The 21,649-nt window shown below is 50.3% G+C and overlaps 1 long non-coding RNA gene and 1 pseudogene across 8 annotated transcripts in view; both read right to left on the reverse strand.

The window, feature by feature from the left end:
* Positions 1–6,285: 6,285 nt before the first annotated feature.
* LOC103351799 (uncharacterized) overlaps positions 6,286–21,649 on the reverse strand; it is a 105,117-nt gene continuing 89,753 nt past the window's right edge. For 4 of the 8 annotated variants that reach the window (XR_016227992.1, XR_016227988.1, XR_016227991.1 and 1 more), the window contains exons 2-3: positions 11,273–11,357; positions 6,305–6,544 (exon numbers count right to left, since the gene is read on the reverse strand). This is a non-coding gene — a long non-coding RNA (uncharacterized LOC103351799). Of the gene's footprint in view, positions 6,545–11,272; positions 11,358–11,653; positions 11,795–21,649 lie in introns of those variants that run through there. The other 4 variants (XR_016227986.1, XR_519498.5, XR_016227990.1 and 1 more) reach the window with 2 other exon arrangements.
* Positions 16,885–17,184, reverse strand: LOC138847654 (mitochondrial import receptor subunit TOM5 homolog pseudogene; annotated as a pseudogene).

Consider the following 21,649-nt stretch of genomic DNA (forward strand, 5'->3'; position numbering starts at 1 on the left):
TAGGGCATTGCATTGAGCCTTTGCTGGACAGCCAGTGTCACGAGGAGTTTGGTTACAAGATGTCTATTAGGAATCAGTTCCTGTGAAGGGGAAGGAGAGGAGGTGGGATCCAGCAGAGGGAGGGCTAAGCTGCCCTGCAGGCCACGCTACAGAGAGCCAGCCGGAAGCATTGGGGTGGGGGTGGCTGGGAGGGAAGGGTGGGCCTGGGAAGGCCATGGCCTCATGGCGATGGCTCTTTGCAGCTGGAGCCATCGGAGCTGAAGGCTGCCTGCCTGTCACTCTCCCTGCGGCTGCGCAGTGAGTCCTTCCTTCCAAGGGGGTCTGGATGGCACATGCCTTTGTCTACAGCCGCCAGGAAACGCATGGGAGAGGCTGTGGGGGAAAAAAATGGGTAGCCCCTGAGTAAGCAGTTGGGGACCCAGGCAAAATCCTAGTTCTCCCCCCATTATTCTGCCACGTGGTCCTGAGTCGGTCCCTTCCTCGACTCTGGGCCCGCTGAGGGTTGGAGAGGAAGCTCACGCTTCGGACACACTGAGGAAGTCTCTGCACGAGTCAGGCTTTACACAGTGAGCAGAACAGACAAAGCCTCTGCCATCCGACCCCAACAATCCAGCCAATGACTCAGAGCCCAGGTCACCCCTGGCTTGCTTGTCGCCACTGGGACCCCCAAGGAGGGCCAGGGCCTCACTCACATGCGGACAGATGGGGGCTGGGTGTGGAGGCTAAGGACATAAGGAGCTGGGTCCATACGGTGACCGGAAGGAGGGAAGAAGGGACACAGTATGGCCTCCGAGCAGGGGTGTGAAGAGCTTAAGTGTGGGGTTTTAGGAGGGCTATGGCAGCAGCAGAAATCTTTACTGCCTATGTCCCTGCTTCTCGCACGGGTCACATAGGGCAAATGGGCACTGGCGGCCATGCCAGCCTGCCCATCCATCCCTGTGTTACATTTTTGTTTTGGTTCACTCCCCAAATACCTGCAACACCTAGAGGCTGGGCCAGCCCAAAACTCCCCCATATGCATGGCTTTCAAGGTTTTATTTGCATCAAAATAAACCTATTTTAAAACTCGGGTTTCCATGAACTTTTTAAAGTGTCCTTGTGTTATTGTCAGAATCCTGGCGGTACTTTGCTTGATGATATCAGACAACAGCCATATAGGATTATCAGTCATAAGATCTGTTATTTGGGCCAGCTCTGTGGTGTAGAAAGTTAAGCCTCTGCCTATGGTGCCAGCATCCCATAGGGGCCCCAGTTCGAGTCCCAGCTGCTCCACTTCCGATCCAGCTCTCTGCTGTGGCCTGGGAAAGCAGTAGAAGATGGCCCGGGTCCTTGGGTCCCTGCACCCACATGGGAGACCTGGAAGAGGCTCCTGGCTCTGGGCTTCGGATTGGCCCAGCTCTGGCTGTTGCAGCCATTTAGGGAGTGAACTAGTGGAATGAAGATCTCTCTCTCTCTCTCTAACTCTGCCTTTCAAATAAATAAAATAAATCTTTAGGGAGAAAAAGCACAAGCATTTATCGTCTCACAGTTTCTACTGGTCTGGAATGTGGGTGCCACTTAGCTCCATGGTTGTGGCTCCAGCTCTCTCAGGAGCTTGGATCTGCGGTTGTGAACATCTGAAGGTTTGAAAGGGGCTGCGGGGCCCCATTTCCAAGAGGCTTCGCTCACCGCTGGCGCATGGTGTCACTCTGGACTGTAGGGAGCCCGCTCTGCTCTGTGCGGCCTCTCAAACTCCAGTGCCTCTATTTCACATGGCCATCCCCACAGGATAGCTGGGATCCCATGTGAGAAGGAGGCAGGGAGAGAGACAGCGAGCCAAGAGTTGGAAGCTGTAGTCTTTTATAAACTAACCTCACCCGTCTCAGCTCCTTGGTTCTGCCATATTCTGATTGTTAGAAGTGAGTCACATGGGGCTGCCACTGTGATGTAGTGGGTAAAGCTGCTGCCTGCAGTGCCGCCATTCCATATGGGCTCCGGTTCGAGACCCGGCTGCTCTACTTCTGATCCAGCTCCCTGCTAATGCACCTGGGAAAGCAGTAGAAGACGGTCCAAGTGCTTGGGCCCCTGCACCCACGTGGGGGACCCAGAAGAGGCTCCTGGCTCTGGATCAGCCCAGCTCTAGCCGTTGAGTCCATCTAGGGAGTGAACCAGTGGATGGATGACCTCTCTCTCTCTCTCTCTCTGCCTCAGCCTCTCTGTAACTTTGCCTTTCAAATAAATAGATAAATAAATCTTAAAAAAAAAAAAAAGAAGTGAGTCACCAAATCCAGGCCATGTTCAAGGGGGAGGGAATAACACAAAGGCACCAACACCAGAAGGTGGGCACCATCTCAGAGGCTGCCTATCACAGGGCCCCTGGTCACACGGGAAGAATCTTCATAGTCTGCAGGCCGCATCTCTTCCTGTTCACATGCCATTTATATTCTTCACTGTCCAGTGTGTTGGGTCACTTCCTCTCTCCCACCACAGGAGGGTAGCAACTCTGTTATTTCTCACGATGTCTGTCGTGGAGAAACACAGATCTTCTTCCCTCTGTAGGCTCTCATAGCACGAATTGACTGCTGTTTACGTGGTTACCAGTGGTGATGCATCACCCTGTGGGCTGCCCGTGCATAATGGCTGCCAGTGACTTTCAGAATTGGTCACTGTACTCTGTGGATAAGAACCACAGAAGGCATACAGCATGCCGGGAAATGGGAACGCAAGCTCAGTTTCTGTTCAGGCGAAACGTACTGGGTGACACTCCTTAGCAGGCAAGTGGAACAGCACATCTTCTACCCATGTCTTCTCACATGGGACCCCTGTGTTCCCAGGATAAGATCTATTGCAAGCTTGGCCACACTCCTGGCTGCTGCACACCACCACCACCACCACCAAGGAGGAAGAGAGGCAAGGGGCCCAGGGACAGAATGAGAAGTCCCTTTGTACAAAGAATGGCCACTCCTCATTAAGCATGGCCTCAACCTGACCTGGGGCAGCAGGACGTCACTGCGTTGATGGGAGCCAAGGGAGGACATTGATTCTAAGGCATCCTGGGTGCTGGTGGCAGGAGATACCACAGGGGAAAGGCACCTGCCACCATCCCCACCACCTTTGGGCTGCCCCTCTGTTGGATGGATGAGAACTGATCCAGGGACCTACATGTGCAGCTCAAGCCCAAGGACCGGCAGTGGCTAGCTGGTGGCCTAATACCCTGATCTTGTCCTGTAAACGACTTACTTGAGTCACTCGAAGTCACCATGTCGACATCATCCCGACGGCCAATCTCATGAAAGAAACACCACACAGAGCACAAGAAGGAGCAGTTCTCTTGCCAGATGGCAGGAGTCCTGGGAGACTATCGGGCAGCGTAGCTCTCGGACCCCACACATAGGGGAGAGGCGAAGAGAGAGAGAAAGAGAAACTCCGAAATGGAGAGGCAAGGATCGGGACTCATACAGGTTCTGCTCCAGCCCTGAGGGGAACTCACTCAGAGGGTACGTCTGATCCTGGCCAGTCCCAGCCACCAGAGGAGGTTCCAGACGCTTCTGAGGAAGGTAGTCCTGAGCACAGGGTCAGGGCCCAGAGCAGGAGTCCTACTTGTACTACCTGGGCCTTACTTAAAAAACATAGTAAGGTCAGTGTCCTTTTCCATTACAAACAAAACTAGTTATTACATTATGTGAACACAGGGGCTTCACATTCAGGACATTGGGCCACCAACTAGTTATTACATATAACATTACAGTTAGCTTGCGACGTGGTGAGATATGGGTTTATAATCTGGCCACAGATTCCTTGGTACCCTTCCATTCAAGAGATGGCGCTTCATCCCCCGCCCTTTGAGAATTGCCTTGACCATTGTAACCCAGTGGCAATGACTGGCAGCACACACCTTCCAAGACCAGGTCATAAAAGGCTTTGCAGCTTCCTTCTTGTGCCTCTCTCAGATCAGCTGCCCTGGGGAAAGCCAGGTGTCATGCTGTGAGGATGCATCCAACGGCCCTTAGGCAACGGCCCACATGGCGAGGAGCCCAAGCCTCCTGCCAACAGCCATGTGAGTGAGCTTAGATCCTCATGCTCCAGTGAGACTTCAAGTGGGACCAGAGCCCCAACACCGTCCATCCCAACTGCAGCCTCGCGGGACAGCTTGCTACACAACCGGCCAGACCAGGCACTCCCGGATGCCTGGCCCTCAAGGAATACGCAGGATGATGAATGCAGGCGGTTTCCACTAGCTAAGTTTTGAGGCTAATCTGTAACAGCCCGTAGATAACTAGTACAAATACTACTGGTTACAGTTAGTCGAGAAAACTTTATAAATTCAGGCCTCCTATCCATTGGTGGGGTGAAGTAGAGAAGAGAGGGCAGCAGGTTTGGGTTTCTGTAGCGGAAGGGCTTCACATTCAAGCTTGTCAACAGCCACTACTTGTCCAGTAGTCTCCACCTGTCTGTGGAAGTTCAATTCCAAGACCCCCCAGGGAATTCCTGAAAGCACAGACACTATACCTGCATATGCATAATCAAGTTTAATTGATAAATTAGGCAGTATTCATCACCAGAACTATGATAGCACACATAAATAATAACAAGATAGAGCAATTATAAAATTATTCTGTAATAAAATCACCAGCATGACTGTGCTGGTGCCTTGGGACCATTATTAAATAAAATGAGGATTACCTGAACCCCAAGCATTGCAGTAGCATGATGGTCAGTCTGATAACGGAGACAGCTCGAAGGGACTAATGGGTAGGTAGTGTATGCAGCATGGATACACTGGACAATGGGATGACTCATATCCTGGGCTAGATGGCGTGGGGTGGTACAAGATTTCATAATGCTGCTCAAAACAGTGTGCAAAAACATATGAATTGTTTTTTTGGAACTTTCCATTTAATACTTTCAAGGTGCAATTGTCTGTAGGTAGCTGAAACTGCACAAAGTAAAACCCCGGAGAAGGTGAGACGACTGTGCATCAAAAGTTGTGAAAATTATAGGGGTGCATCATTTTAAAAGCTCGCCTAAGAACTACTGGATAATTCCCATTAACCGTGAGTTCTCTGATATAATTAAAAGTATAAGGCACACGCCATTTGGGATGCCCGTATCCCATACCAGAGTACCCGGGTTCAAGTTTTGGCTCTGCTCCTGTTTCTAGCTTCTTTTTTTTTTTATTTTTGACAGGCAGAGTGGACAGTGAGAGAGAGAGACAGAGAGAAAGGTCTTCCTTTTGCCGTTGGTTCACCCTCCAATGGCCGCTGCGGCCGGCGCACCGCGCTGATCCGATGGCAGGAGCCAGGATCCAGGTGCTTTTCCTGGTCTCCCATGGGGTGCAGGGCCCAAGCACCTGGGCCATCCTCCACTGCACTCCCTGGCCATAGCAGAGAGCTGGCCTGGAAGAGGGGCAACCGGGACAGAATCCGGCGCCCCGACCGGGACTAGAACCCGGTGTGCTGGCGTCGCAAGGTGGAGGATTAGCCTATTGAGCCACGGCGCCGGCTTCTGTTTCTAGCTTCTTGCTCATGTATGCCTTGGGAGGCAGCAGGTGATGGCTCAAATACTTGGGGCTCTGCTACCCCTAATTATCACAGACCTTGGGGCAGTGAACCAGGAGATGGAAGATCTCTATCTGTTCCCATCTCTCTCTCTCTCTCTCTGCCTTTCAAATATAAATAAATACATTTTAGAAAAAAAAGATAAACTATGTTTTAAAATTAATTTTAAAAACATAATTAAACTTACAGACAATTATACATGTTTGTCTTCCGGCTGGGCTGGTTAAATGTTTATTATTATTATTTTGTGTACGTAGGCTGCTTTACATTGATGTGTTACAGACTGAGCAGAGGGTTCCTGGGAGCCTACCCTGTGCCTGGCCTGGGGCTACAATGGTGACTAAGATAGGACCCTGCCCTGGAAAAGCGGGGGCGGGGGGGGGGGGCATTGAAAACCAGTGGCACCCAACGGTACACCAGGGCAATTCCAGAAGTTCATGGCAAATGGAATTAAAAGACAGGTTGATTTTGGTGCTAAGATCTTGGCCTTTCATTTTTATTTATTTGAGAGGGAGGGAGGGAGGGAGGGAGAAAGAGAGGGAGAGAGAGATACACAAGCTCTGGTTTGCTTCTCAAATACCTGCAACAGCCACCATCAGCTGGGGCCTAGAGCTGGAAACACAATCCAGGTCTCTCATATGAGGGGCAAGAACCCAAACTTGAGCCAGCACTGCTGTCTGTGAGTCTCCGTTAGTGGGAAGCTGGAGTCAGGAGCTGGAACTGGACATGAAACTTGGGAACTCACATGGGACATCATAATTGATACCTTTTTTATTTTTTAAAAGATTCATTCATTTATTTAAAAGGCAGAGTTACAGAGAGAGAGAAGGAGAGAGAGAATCTTCCATCTGCTGATTTACTCCCCAAATGGCCACAATGGCTGGAGTTGGGCTGATCTGAAGCCAGGAGCCAGGAGCCAGCAGCTTCTTCCGGGTCTCCCACGTGGGTGCAGGGGCCCAAGGACTTGGGCTATCTTCTACTGCTTTCCCAGGAGCATTAGCAGGGAGCTGGATGGGAAGTGGAGCAGCCGGGACTCAAACAGGTACCCATATGGGATACTGGCACCGCAGGCAGCGGCTTTACCCACTACACCACAACACCAGCCCCTAATTGACATCTTTTTTTTTTTTGACAGGCAGAGTGGACAGTGAGAGAGAGAGAGACAGAGAGAAAGGTCTTCCTTTTTGCCGCTGGTTCACCCTCCAATGGCTGCCGCAGCCGGTGCACTGCGGCCGGCGCACTGCGCTAATCTGATGGCAGGAGCCAGGTACTTATCCTGGTCTCCCATGGAGTGCAGGGCCCAAGCACTTGGGCCATCCTCCACTGCACTCCCGGGCCACAGCAGAGAGCTGGCCTGGAAGAGGGGCAACCGGGACAGAATCCGGTGTCCTGACCGGGACTAGAACCTGGTGTGCCGGTGCCGCAAGGCGGAGGATTAGCCTAGTGAGCCGCGGCGCCCACCTAATTGACATCTTAATTGCTAGGCCAAATGCCTGCCCTAGTGGAAAAATCTTTGAGAGGAAGATATTTGGCCTACAAGTTAACCCACAGGTTACGATGTCTACTTCTTACACTGGAATACCTGGGTTCAATTCCCCACTCCTACTCAGACTCCAGCTTCCTCCTAATGCAGACCCTGGGAGGCAGCAGTCCTGGCTTAATTAATTGGGTTCCTACCACCCACATGGGAGACCTGGATTGAGTTCTGGCTCCTGGCTTCAGCCACCCCAGCCACTGTGAGCATCTGAGAAGTAAACCAGCAGATGGGAGCTCGCTTGCTCTCTCTCTCTCTCTCTCTCCCCCTCTGCCACTCAAATAAAAATTTTTAAAAATGCATGCCTAGGAGAAATTTTCCAAAAACTCGTGCAAATGTGTATTATGAAAAAATACGGATTTCACTATCTTTTTAATTTTTTTTGACAGGCAGAGTGGACAGTGAGAGAGAGAGACAGAGAGAAAGGTCTTCCTTTGCCGTTGGTTCACCCTCCAATGGCCGCCGAGGCTGGCACGCTGCGGCCAGCGCACCGCGCTGATCCGATGGCAGGAGCCAGGTACTTATCCTGGTCTCCCATGGGGTGCAGGGCCCAAGCACCTGGGCCATCCTCCACTGCACTCCCGGCCACAGCAGAGAGCTGGCCTGGAAGAGGGGCAACCGGGAAATAATCCGGTGCCCATATGGGATGCTGGTGCTGCAGACGGAGGATTAACCAAGTGAGCCACAGCACCGGCCCCTAAATAAATCTTTTTTAAAAGTAAATATGTATGTTATAGGAAACAGACAAGCACAAGCAGCAAAGAACAAAATCCACCACTATCACAAGTCTGACATCTCATTCTAGGTTCTTTGTATATCTGTAAATACGCAACAAGCAGGAGGCTTTAACTTACTGTGACAGCCGAATAGATAAAAATGAAGCAAAACTAGGGACAGGGGCCAGCGTTGTGGCAGAGTGGGTAAAGCTGCTACTTTTTCTGCCAGCATCCCACATGGGCACCAGTTTGAGACCCGGCTGCTCCACTTCCAATCCAGCTCTCTGCTGTGGCCTGGGAAAGCAGTAGAAGATGGCCCAAGAGCGAGCGAGCTATCTTCCTTCCACTGGTTCACTCCTCAAATGGCCACAACAGCCAGGGCTGGGCCAAGGCAAAGCCAGGAACCAGGAGCTTCATCTGCATCTCCCATGTGGGTGCAGGGGTGCCAGGACTTGGGCCATCTTCTTCTGTTTTCCCACACACATCAGCAGGGAGCTGGATCAGAAGCAGAGTAGCCGGGACTCAAGCCAGAGCTCATAGGAAACCAGTGCTGCAAGTCATGGTGACGCCGGCATCCCATATGGGCACTGCTTTGTGCCCTAGCCTCTCTGCTTCCAATCCAGTGCCCTGCTTAAAATGGGCTGGGAAGAGCAACGGAAGATGGCCCAAGTGTTTGGGTGTTTGGGCCCCTGCTACCTACATGGGAAACCAGATGAAGCTTCTGGCTCTTGGCTTTGGCTTGGCCCAGCCCTGGCCATGGCAGCCATTTGGGGAGTGAACCAGTGGATGGAAGATCTCTGACTATCTGTCTGTCTATCTGACTCTCTCTTTCTTTAACTCTGCCTTTCAAATAAATCATTAAAAAAAAGAAAGAAGTAATAGAAGATCACTGGGGTCATATCAAGCAAGTCTAAGGGCTGTCATGGGGGGTGGGTGTTTGGCCCAGCAGTTAAGTTGCCACTTGTGATACCCACATCCTTCGTGGGACTACCTGGTTCGAGTCCCAAGCTCTCCACTTCCACACTTCCAAGCCTGTTTCTTGCTGATGTACATCCCAGGATGCAGCAGATGATGGCTCAGGGACTTGGGAAGAGACCCAGAGGGAGCTCTAGGCTCCTGGCTCTGGCCTGGCCCAGCCCTGGCTATTTTATATTTTTTAATTATTTATTTATTTGAAAGTCAGAATTACACAGAGAGAGGAGAGGCAGATAGAGAGAGAGAGGTCTTCCATTCGACTGTTCATTCCCCAGGTGGCCGCAACGGCCAGAGCCGCGCCGATCCAAAGCCAGGAGCCAGGAGCTTTTTCCGGGTCTCCCACGTGGGCGCAGGGGCCCAAGGACTTGGGCCGTCTTCTACTGCTTTCCCAGGCCATACGAGAGAGCTGGATTGGAAGAGGAGCAGCCGGGTCTCGAACCGGCACCCACATGGGATGCTGGCACTTCGGGCCAGGACATTAACCCACTGTGCCACAGCACCGGCCCCAGCCCTGGCTATTTTAGACATTTTGGGAGGTGAACCGGCTGATGGAAGATCTCTATTTCTCTGTATCTCTGCCTTGTAAATAAGAAAACTAAAAGAAATCCATGATGTCTTTTCTTTAGCTCAGGGAGAACCAGAACTGCTTCATCAAGGGGAGGTTAAACAATGTCTGTATAAACTGCGCAGGGGCAGGCATTTGGCAAGCCAGGATGCTCCTTGGGACTCACATCCAACAGCAGAGGGCCTGGGTTCGAGTCTTGGCTCTGCTCCTTGTTCAGCTTCCCGCTAATGCACATCCTGGGAAGGCAGCAGGTGCTGGCTCAATTACTGGGATCCCTGTCATCCTGTGGGAGACCTGGGTCGTCTTTTACTGCTCAGGCTTCGACCTGGCTCAACCCTCCCTGGCTGTGGCAGGCATTTGGGAAGTGAACCAGCAGATGGAAGATCTCTGCGTCTCTGCCTTCCAAATATAAATAAATAATTATCAAAACAAACACACAAAAACCCGAGCAGCATTTTGCTTATAATTATTAGCCTAAGATATAATAGGGCAGGGCTGGCTCTGTGGCATAGTGGGTAAAGCCACTACCTGCAGTGCTGGCATCCCATATGGGCGCCAGTTCAAGTCCCAGCTGCTCCACTTCCATCCAGCTCTCTGCTATGGCCTGGGAAAGCAGTAGAAGATGGCCCAGGTCCTTGGGCCCCTGCACCTGTGTGGGAGACCCAGAAGAAGCTCCTGGCTCCTGGCTTCGGATCAGCACAGTTGCAGCCATCTGGGGAGTGAACCAGCGGATGGAAGGCCTCTCTCTCTCTCTCTCTCTCTCTCTCTCTATGCTTCTGCCTCTCTGTAACTCTGCCTTCAAATAAATAAATAAATAAGTCTTTTAAAAGATTTTTGGTACCAAAATAAATTCATTTTTTAAAATTCCATTTTCCATGAACTTTTTGAAATGGAATTTCAACTTAGCAAAAGATTTATTTATTTATTTGAAAGAGTGAGACAGAGAGAAAGACATCTTCCGTCCATTGGTTCGCTCCTGAAATAGCCATGATGGCCAGGTCTGGGCCAGGCTGAAGCCAGGAGCTAGAAACTCCAATGGGGTCTCTCGTGTGGGTGGCAAGGGCCAAGAACTTGGGTCATTTTCCACTGCCTTCTCAGGTGCATTAGTAGGGAGACAGATGGGAAATAGAGCAGCTAAGACTTGGATATGGGTTGCCAGCACCGCAGGTGGTGGCTTAAGGCACTGCACCACGACGTGTCTGCACCTAGCATTCCATGTCATTTCTGGGAGAACTACAAAAAGGGTTCTGGAGCCAGAAGCAAGAAGAAGTAGTATGCATACTTTCCATGTATTACTCCATTAATGCGTACAACCACCCCATTTTGCAGATGAATAAACTGAGACCAAGAGAGGTTTAGTAACTTGAAGCTTCATCTGGTTTCCCATGTGGGTGGCAGGGGCCCAAACACCCAAACACTTGGGCCATCTTCCGTTGCTCTTCCCAGCCCATTAAGCAGGGCGCTGGATCAGAAGTGGAGCAGCAATAGCACAAAGCAGTGCCCATATGGGATGCCGGCGTCACCATGACTTGCAGCACTGGTTTCCTATATGAGCTCTGGCTTGAGTCCCGGCTACTCTGCTTCTGATCCAGCTCCCTGCTGACGTGTGTGGGAAAGCAGAAGAAGATGGCCCAAGTCCTGGCACCCCTGCACCCACATGGGAGATGCAGATGAAGCTCCTGGTTCCTGGCTTTGCCTTGGCCCAGCCCTGGCTGGCTGTTGTGGCCATTTGAGGAGTGAACCAGTGGATGGAAGATTCTCTCTTTCTCTCTCTCCCTCTCTCTCTGCAAACTCTGACTTTCAAATAAAATAAACTTTTAATTTTTTTTTTCTGGAGCTGGCATGTGGCATAGCAGACAAAGCCCCTGCCTGTAACACAAGCTTGGGCCTCTTATTCTTGCCCCCACCACCACCACCATGTGGAAGACCCGTCTGGCTTACTCACATGCTTGAGACTTCGTGAGACATTCCTCTTGGTGGCAGTGTTGCTCCAGAAACACCACGCTGCACCACACTCCCACCCTTGGGGTCTGGAAAAAAAAAAAAAAGCCACTAAGCTGGGTGTGCTTCTGTGGGCACAAGCCTGCCTACTGTCACTCTGCGGGAAACCTGCCCTGGGCTGCTGCAGTTTTGTTTCTTCTTTGACTCTGAAATCATTCTAGGGTCTAAATGGCAAATTCTCTGCAGCTGTCATTTCTAGAATGTCACGTCACCCTGGGCTTTGGGAGTGGGCCCTGTTCCCCCGGCTCAGAGCGTAGCCATCATCCTGTGCTGTCAGGGTGTGGGGCTGAGGACCCAGTCTCAGGGGTGCAAGGGCCTCACGCACCTCCCAGGCCGCAGGGGCCGCCTCCACGTGCTGATCCAGACACTAAGCCAGTGCCGTTCAAACTGGAGTCCCCGGATCACTGGGGACTTGTTGGAGACACGTATTCCCGACCCACACGGTAGACCCTCTGGAGGCCTGGCGCCATCTACTGCAGTAGTGCTTGAGAGCCACTGCTGCTGGACCAGGTGCCTAACTGGAAGCAGCTGCTTGGCTCCTTAGTGCAGGCCCCACAGGACTGGTCAGGTGGTCCCCATTAGGTATCCAGTGTGCGGCCTACAGAGCTCACATCCTCTGTGTGTGTGTGTGTGTGTGTGTGTGTGTGTGTGTGTGTGTGTGTGTGTGTGTACCTCTGAGCACGAATGTACGTGTGGAATCCAGTGGAAAGGTGGGGGGAGGAATCAGGGGATCAGGTGTTGTGACACAGTGTGTTAGGCCACCTGCTACTTTTACTACCACTTTTTAAAAAAATATTTATTTACTTGAAAGGAAGAGTTACAGAGAGAGGAAGAGAGAGAAAGAGAGAGGGGGAGGGAGAGAATCTTTCCTCCACTGGTTCATTCCCCAAATGGCCTTGTTACCGGAGAAATTGCAGAATTCAGGCGTGAGACAGAGAGTACTGGGAGGTAAAATAGCAAGGTTTATTAGGGAAGGGGCATCCTTAAGGATGGATGGGCACCTCTCCAGACAGAGCCTGAGAGACTGGGCGGAGTGGGGGGGGGGGGGAGGGAGGAGCGAGGTTACATGTTGAGAGGAGAGAATACACCTGCCTAGACCAGGTGGGCGACTCAGCAGAGAGGCAGAGGGCTGAGCGCCCAGTCCGGTTGAGGCTGGGCTGTGGGGTCTACCCACTGAGTGCCTGATAGGAACAGTCTGGAGGCCCCGTGGGTCCTGTTTCCCACCACGCCCATCAGGGGTGGCTGTCTCTCCGCCCGGTAGGACCAAGGTTGTCCTTGAAGAGCTTACTCTGTGTCTGTGTACAAGGGAATTGTTTGTCCCATCGAGGGTGCCAGTTTCCAGGGCCAGCAGTATGGCACAGCAGGTTAAACTGCTGCCTGCGACACTGGCATCCCACATCGGAGTGCTAGTTCAATTCCCAGCTGCTATGATTCTGCCCAGCTCTCCTAGGCCGTGGTGGCCATTTGGGGAGTGAACCAGCAGATGGAAGAGCTCTGTCTCCCCCTCTCTGTCACTCTGCCTCCAAAATGAATAAATGTAAAAACAAAAAGAGTGCTGGCTTCCATCCTCAGCTCTGCCGCTGTCACTCGGAGTGACCTTGACCCTGACCCTGTCTGAGTTTCACTTTCACTGGCAGCAGCACCAGAGGAGGGGGAAGGTGCTGGACCCCACCATGCCTGCTGGACTTCACAGCCCTGAGGCTGAAGAGAAGGTCGAGGAGGGCAGAAAAGAGGGTGAAGTCTAAATGCCTGTGAGCGTGGCAGGCCCTTGGAGGAAGGTGAGGCTGTGGGCGCGTGGGAGTCTGGAGCTGCCAGGGAAAGACCAGGAGAGCTCCCGCTTTACCCGGGGAGCTGCGTCTGCCTTCAGGACCTTGACCTTGCCGCTGTTTAGAGCCCCTGCCCCTGCCCCTGCCCCTGCCTGCCTTGGAGGCCCTGAGAAAGAGTGGATCATCCTGGTGGCCTTACAACCTGCTTTCATCCACCACTGCAATGCCACCTGTAGGGGGCGCTCAGAGCTAACCTCCCTCTCCTGGTCTTGGCATCTTGGCTTTGCATACCTTCCCTGCAAGAAAGCTCCCAGCTGAGGTGGATGACCCTTCTCCTGGTACCTCTCTCTCCCTTCTCCCCTCTCCTCTTTTCCTTATGTATTTATTTATTTTATTATTTATTTAAGTAAATGTGTTTATTTATTTTATTATTTATTTATAATTATTTTATTATTTACGCGTTATTTCCTTTTTAACTACAGGCATTCCTTGATATCCACTCCCTGGTACATTAGCAGGGAGCTGGATCAGAAGTGGAGCAGCTGGGACTCGAACCGGCACCCATATGGGATGTCGGCACTGCAGGCAGAGGGGCTTTATCTGCTGTGCCACAGTGTGGGCCCTGAGATTGGGACTTTAAAATGAGGCTGATAGTGTTACCGGAGAAATGGCAGGGTTCTTGTCTTCGCGCAAGAAAGAGTTCAGGCGTGAGACAGAGTAGTGGAAAGTAGAAGTAGCAAAGTTTATTAGGGAAGGGACATCCATAAGAACGGATGGGCACCTCTCCAGACAGGACCTGAGAGAGAGTGCAGAGATTACACCTGGCCAGACCAGGCGGGCGGCTCAGCAGAGAGGCAGAGGGCTGAGCGCCCAGTCCGGTTGAGGCCGGGGGTGGGGGCGTGAGGGGGTGTTTAAGGAGATGGGTCTCTGTCTTCACACATTTCTCCTGAAACAAAGGATTTTATGGCTGTAAATATTAAGAAGCTCCTATCTGAGTTTTCCCCTGAAGGCATCAGACAGGAGGAAACCTAGCTGGCGCCATCCTGGGTTCAGAGGAAGGGTGAGCAGGACCCCCTAGAGAATTGGGATCCAGAGCAGGGTGTTTGAAATGCAGATACTGGGCTGCATCTGGGAGATTGTGGAAGATTTGTCAGGCAGAAGGGGCGGGGACCTCCGCCTGGCAGGTTATCAGGTAGAAGGGGGCAGGGCAGGATGGGAACACTGGGCTGCCCCTGAAGCATTATCGGGATAACTTTGAGATGTGGATGCATATGCTGGACGTAGAAGTCTTCTCCGGAGGCCTTTGTCACACACACATAGGCTCATACCTAACTTCCTGCCTAACAGCCTCAATGGCCAGAGCTGGGCCCATCTGAAGCCAGAAATCAGGAGCTTCTTCCAGGTCTCCTATGCAGGTGCAAGGGCCCAAGGATTTGGGCCATCTTCCACTGCTTTCACAGGTAATTAGCAGGGAGCTCAATTGGAATTGGAGCAGCTGGGACTTGAACCAGAGCCTTTATAGGATGCCAGCACTGCAGGCGGATGCTCAACTCACTATGCCACAACACTGGCCCCTTTGCTACCACTTTTGTGGTTTGATCACATAGGATCAGAACAGAGCTCTTCCCCTACCGTTAAACAGCCCTCCTATTCCTTCCCCTTCATTTCAGAAATATCCATGGTGCGCACAAGTTTTTCATAAAACAAGGTACTGCATGTTAGACATAAATGACAAGGATATCCCAATACCCTAGGAATAAATCCTCATTTCTTTTCATCCAGTGTTTATACAGTTCTAAGTGTAACCCTGGACACATTCACATACATTTTTTCCATAAAAAACCGAGTTTACTTGAACCTATCACTATGGATTGTCCTTTTTTATTTATTTTTTTTGCTTCTGTGTGAACTGTTGTATAACATGTAGTTACGCGAACAATAACTGGTGCGTGCATATTTTATAATTTCATAATAAATAAAAATGTGATACTTGATGATAGTGACAAATTGAGAAATACAAGAACATAAAATGAATATTCAACTCCTGACTTCATCTTCTGAAAATATATCCAAGGGGGTGTTGTGATACAGTGGGTTAAACCACCACTTGGGACTGCCTGGGATGTAGTCCTGTTTCTGCTTCTTTTATTTATTGCTTTTAAATATTTATTTTATTTATTAGAGTTATCAGGGCAGGGGGAGAGAGAGAGAGATCTTCCATCTGCTGGTTCACTCCCCAAAATGGCCGTAAAGGTCAGGGCTGGGCCAGGCCAAAGCCAGTAACTCCATCTGGTATCCTACATGGGTGGCAGGGGCTCAAGTAGTTGAGCTTGCCTCTGCTGCCTTCTCAGGCACATTAGCAGGGAGCTGGATTGGAAGCAGAGCAGTCAGGACTTGAACTGGCCCTCTGATACGGGATGCTGGGAAAGCTTTGACATGGCCAATAACGTGATCCTGTACCATGACACTGATGCTGATACTGCTCTGTCAGTAAAGGACACGGTGGCTGCAGTTTCTAAGTGTTTTTTGATGCCCTCTCTCATGGAGAAACGAGGTAGCGATGGAAGAAGACTGGGCCTGAGGCCCAGCAGGCACAGATGGTGGGTGCAGCTCCGTCTCCGAGTAACGCCACGCAGTTGTTCCCTGTACAGGCCACAGCATTCTGGTCGCGTCAGCAAAATGGGAAACGCTGCCCTCCGTTGTTAGGTTTACATACCTTTAGCACTCAGCATCTGTGAGTCCATATTTGTTGTGTAAGCAAAAAGATGTAACTTGGATTGAATGCAGCATATACCATTCTTTACAATAATAGGAGTCACGTCAAGGCAAGGAACGGGGGAGATAACTCATTTTGTTTCCTGTCTGTTGGGTGGACTGGCACTTGGAAATGTTCTTATCTTCCAGGAGACTGAGTGTCATTCTGTTAGAATTCTGCCGTAGATGCTCCCTTCTGGTACATTCTTCCTCCTCCTAACCATCCAACAATTCTTTAACATTCTTAGTAATTCTAGGCATACCTTGGAGCTTTGTTTCTTTGTTGTTTATTTTTCCTAAGGAATACATTTATTCTCAAGGGTTAAAAACATTTTTTTAAATTAATACATTTATTAAAAATATAGACCGCTGGGCCTGTGCTTAAATGTCACTGTGGCTGTGTGACTTTCATACAATGTAACTAACTGTAAGGGACTCTGCACAAATACCCCCGAGACAGAAATAAAACAGGTAAGCAGCAACAACTGACAAGACAGGGCTGTTTAAGACATGATTCTCTCTCTTTTTTTTTTTTGACAGGCAGAGTGGACAGTGAGAGAGAGAGACAGAGAGAAAAGTCTTCCTTTTGCCGTTGGTTCACCCTCCACTGGCCGCCGCGGCCGGTGCGCTGCGGCCGGCGCACCGCGCTGATCCGATGGCAGGAGCCAGGAGCCAGGTGCTTTTCCTGGTCTCCCATGGGGTGCAGGGCCCAAGCACCTGGGCCATCCTCCACTGCACTCCCTGGCCACAGCAGAGAGCTGGCCTGGAAGGGGGGCAACCGGGACAGAATCCGGCGCCCCAACCGGGACTAGAACCCGGTGTGCCGGCACCGCAAGGCGGAGGGTTAGCCTAGTGAGCCGTGGCGCCGGCCCATGATTCTCTTATAATTAATACGTGCTAGAAAATGGAGCTGGACATTTTTTACGTTGACGCCGACATTCATGAGACGGTCTGTCACAGGCAGAAGGGACACTAGGACTGCAAGTCTCTCATACTTCTAAGTAGATTTAGATTTGAGCTATGAAGGTCTGTTACCAGAGCCAAACTTGTTCTTAACAAGTAGAATTTTTATGTGCATTCAATCAGAGCCTCATCCACCTTTCTGGGCCTATTCACTTGCAGAAAGGAGTAGAAACCGTAACCAGGCTCATCTCATGCATCCAAGCGTGATGCCCAATCTTCATATGCTGTCCAACTTCTTTAAGATAAAAAGAGTGACTCGCAGCAGGGCCACGTAGATGGGGAAGTTCCGTATGGAGGATATCACATCCTCGCGCATCTTCCATTTCATCTCCTCCGGGTCCAGCTTCGGCCCGAGGCCCTCGATTCAGAACATCTTTGGCCTCACCAGCCTCCAGCCGCTGGCAGCGGTGCACTCTGCCCACCTCAGTGGCCGCCTCGCACTTTAAGACTGATTGATTGACTGATTTGGAAGCAGAGTTAAGGGTGAAGAGAGAAGAGAGATCTTCCACCTGCAGCAGGCTGGCAACAGCCAGGACTTGGTCAGGCCGAAGCCAGGAGCCAAGAATTTTATTTAGGTCTCCCACACATATGGCAGGAACTTAAGGACTTCAGCTATCTTCCCCTGCTTTCCCACATACATTAGCAGGGAGCTGGATCAGAAGTGGAGGTTAGGGGCAGGTGTTGTGGTGCAGCAGGTTAAGACACAATTTGGGACTCTGGCATACCATATCAGAGTACCTGGGATTGAGCCCTTCCTCTGCTTCCAACCCAGCCTCCTGCGAATGCACCCGGGAGGCATCAGATGATAGTCCAAACACCTGGATTTCTGCCACCCAGAAATCCAATAGGCGGAGCCTTAGCCTATTACACCCACAAGCACCGGCCCCGAAATAAAACTTAAGAGACTAGAAACAGAGGCCAGCGCTGTTGCTTAAAGGGGCAAAGGACAAATTCTTTTTTATTATTTTATTTTCTTTTTAAAGATTTATTTATTTATTTGAAAGTCAGAGTTACACAGAGAGAGTAGAAACAGAGAGAGGTAGAGACAGAGAGAGAAGTCTTCCATCCCCTGGTTCACTCCCCAGTTGGCTGCAACAGCCAGAGCTGCGCCAATCTGAAGCCAGGAGCCAGGAGCTTCCTCCAGGTCTCCCATGCAGGTGCAGGGGCCCAAGGACTTGGACCATCGTCCACTGCTTTCCCAGGCCACAGCAGAGAGCTGGTCTCGAACCGGCGCCCATATGGGATGCCGGCACTGCAGGTGGCGGCCCCTATGATATCTATTGATTTGTGAATGTTAAACCACACTTGGATCCCCCCATGAACTTTTTGAAATTCTCTTATATATAGACATAGATGGCAAAATTCATAGACTTATACAGTCTTAGGAAAAAGCCAATTTTGCAGTATGATAATTAAAACAAAAGGCATGACCCCAACCCCAAAGGAGTATGCAGATCAGTCAGGAACTGGAGGTGTATACATATCCTATAACATTCACCTTATGAACCACTTGGATCTGTATGGAGTGCCGTGAGCAAGGGATAGATTACCCTTCTGTGTGGGGGCAGGGACCAGAGGAAGGCATTACAGATGAATAACATTCATTCATCTGCTGTTGAGTATATTTCTATGCTTGTTTTAAAGATTCACTTATTTATTTGAAAGGCAAGGATACAGAGAGGCAGAGAGAGAGCGCACGCGAGAGAAAGTTAGTTTTGGCTGCTCCACTTCTGATGCAGCTCTCTGCTATGGCCTGGGAAAGCAATAGAAGATGGCCTGAGTCCTTGGGCCCCTGTACCCACGTGGGAGACCTGGAAGAAGCTCCTGGCTTCGGATTGGCACAGCTTCAGCCATTGCGGCCATCTGGGGAGTGAACCCATGGATAGAAGACTTCTCTCTCTCTGTCTCTGTCTCTCTATAAGTCTGCCTTTCAAATAAATAAGTGAAATGTAAAAAAAAAGTTAAAAAAGATGTCATCAACAGAATGAAGAACAAAATCGTATGATTATCTCAACAGATGTGGAGAAAGCATTTGATAAGATTCAGCATTTCTTTTTCTTTCTTTCTTTTTTTTTTGTTTTGACAGGCAGAGTGGATAGTGAGAGAGAGACAGAAAGAAAGGTCCTCCCTTTGCCGTTGGTTCACCCTCCAATGGCCACCACGGCTGGCACGCTGTGGCCGGCGCACCGTGCTGATCCGACGGCAGGAGCCAGGTGCTTCTCCTGGTCTCCCATGGGGTGCAGGGCCCTAACACTTGGGCCATCCTCCACTGCCTTCCCGGGCCACAGCAGAGAGCTGGCCTGGAAGAGGGGCAATTGGGAAAGAATCCGGTGCCCCGACTGGGACTAGAACCCGGTGTGCCGGCGCCGCTAGGCGGAGGATTAGCCTATTGAGCCGCGGCGCCAGCCAACATTCAGCATTTCTTCATGATAAAAACTCTCCACAAATTAGGTATAGAAGGAGCATGTCTCAAAATTATAAAGGCTATAAATGACAAAACAACAGCCAATATCATACTGAATGGGGAAAAACTAAAATCTTCTTCCCTCAGATCTGGGAAAAGACAAGAATGTCCATTTTTAGCACACTTATTCAGTATAGTATCTGAAGTATTAGGAAGAGAAATTAGGGAGGAGAAAGAAAGGGCATCAAAACTGGAAAGGAGGAAGTCAAATTATTCACGTTTGAAGATTACGTGACCTTGTACATGTAAACACCTAAACACTCCACCAAAATGCTGTTACAACTAACAAACCAATTCAGTTAAAGTTGCAGGTTACAAAATGAATATACAAAGGCCGGCACCGCGGCTAGGCTAATCCTCCACCTGCAGCGCCGGCACCCCAGGTTCTAGTCCCGGTTGGGGTGCCAGATTCTGTCCCGGTTGCTCCTCTTCCAGTCCAGCTCTCTGCTGTGGCCCAGGAAGGCAGTGGAGGATGGCCCAGGTGCTTGGACCCTGCACCCGCATGGGAGACCAGGAGAAGCACCTGGCTCCTGGCTTCGGATCGGAGCAGCGCACCGGCCGTAGCGGCCATTTGGGGGGTGAACCAATGGAAGGAAGACCTTTCTGTCTCACTCTCTCTCTCTCTCACTGTCTAACTCTGCCTGTCAAAAAAAATATGAATATACAAAAAGTAGCATTTTTTAAAGATTTATTTATTTATTTGAAAGTCAGAGTTACACACAGAGAGAAGAGGCAGAGAGAGAGAGAGAGAGAGAGAGTGTCTTACATACACTGGTTCATTCCCCAGTTGGCTGCAATGGTCAGCGCTGTGCCGATCCGAAGCCAGAAGCCATGAGCTTCTTCCAGGTCTCCCACATGGGTGCAGGGCCCCAAGCACTTGGGCCATCTTCCACTGCTTTCCCGGGCCATAGCAGAGAGCTGGATCGAAAGTGGAGCAGCCAGGACTCAAACCAGCACACATATGGGGTGCCGGCACTGCAGGCTGGGGCTTTAACCTGCTACGCCACAGCGCCGGCCCCAAAATACCATTTTTATACACCAAACAACCATCTTGTTGAAAGAGAACTCAAGAAAGAAATCCCATTCAAAATAGCCACAAAAAATTTAAAGATTCAGGAATAAATGTAACCAAAGAAGTGAAAGATCTCTACAATGAAAATTATGAAAACTGGGGCTGGCGCTGTGGCGCAGCGAGTTAAAGCCCTGGCCTGAAGCGCCGGCATCTCATATGGGCGCCGGTTCTAGTCCCAGCTGCTCCTCTTCCAATCCAGCTCTCTGCTATGGCCTGGGGAAGCAGTAGAAGATGGCCCAAGTCCTTGGGCCCCTGCATCCATGTGGGAGACCTGGAAGAATCTCCTGGCTCCTGGCTTCAGCCTGGCCCAGCCCTGGCATTGAGGCCATTGGCAGGAAGCTGGATTGGAAGTGGAGCAGCCAGGACTTGAACTGGCACTCCAGTATGGGGTGCCAGCCTTGCAAGTGGTGGCTTAACCTGCTATGCCACAACGCTGGCCCCAGCCAACTGAATTTTGACTAGAGTGCCAAGAAGAAAGGAGTCTTTTCAATAAATGGTGCTGGCAACACTGCACTTACATATATAGAACAATGAAATTAAATCCCTACCTCTCTCCATATTCTAAAAGCAAGTGAAGATGGATGAAAGACCTAAATGTAAGATGTAAAACTATGAAATTGCTAGAAGAAAGCAAAGGGGAAACATTTCAAGACATTGGTGTAGGGGCCAGCACTGTGGCGTAGTGGATAAAGCCGCCGCCTGCAGTTCTGCCATCCCATATGGGTGCCGGTTCTAGTCCCAACTGCTCCACTTCCAATCCAGCTCTCTTTTGTGGCCTGGGAAAGCAGTGGAGGATGGCCCAAGTCCTTAGACCCCTGCACCCTCGTGGGAAGACCTGGAGGAGGCTCCTGGCTCCTGGCTTGGGATCAGCACAGCTCTGGCCATTGCAGCCAACTGGGGAGTGAATCAGCAAATGTAAAACCTCTCTCTCTGCCTCTGCTTCTCTCTCTGTTAACTCTGACTCAAATAAATAAATAAATCTTTTTTTTTTTTTAAAAAAAGACATTGCTGTAGGCAATGACTTCTTGGATAAGATTCTAAAAGCACAGGCAACAAAAGCAAAACTGGACAAATAGGATTATATCAAACTTAGTAGTTTCTGCACAGCAAAAGAAGCAACCAACAGAATGAGGAAACATCTGACAGAATGTGAAAAAATATTTCCAAGCTACTTCTGTGACAGAAAATTAATATCCAGAATACACTGGGAACTCAAAAAAATTCAACAACAAAAACAACCAGTCGAGTTAACAAATTGGCAAAGGACCTAAATAGACAGTTCTCAGAAGAAGAAATACAAAT

This window comes from Oryctolagus cuniculus, chromosome X, assembly GCF_051225735.1.
Source record: "Oryctolagus cuniculus isolate XC-2025 breed Fujian yellow rabbit chromosome X, ASM5122573v1, whole genome shotgun sequence".
Lineage (NCBI taxonomy): Eukaryota > Metazoa > Chordata > Mammalia > Lagomorpha > Leporidae > Oryctolagus > Oryctolagus cuniculus.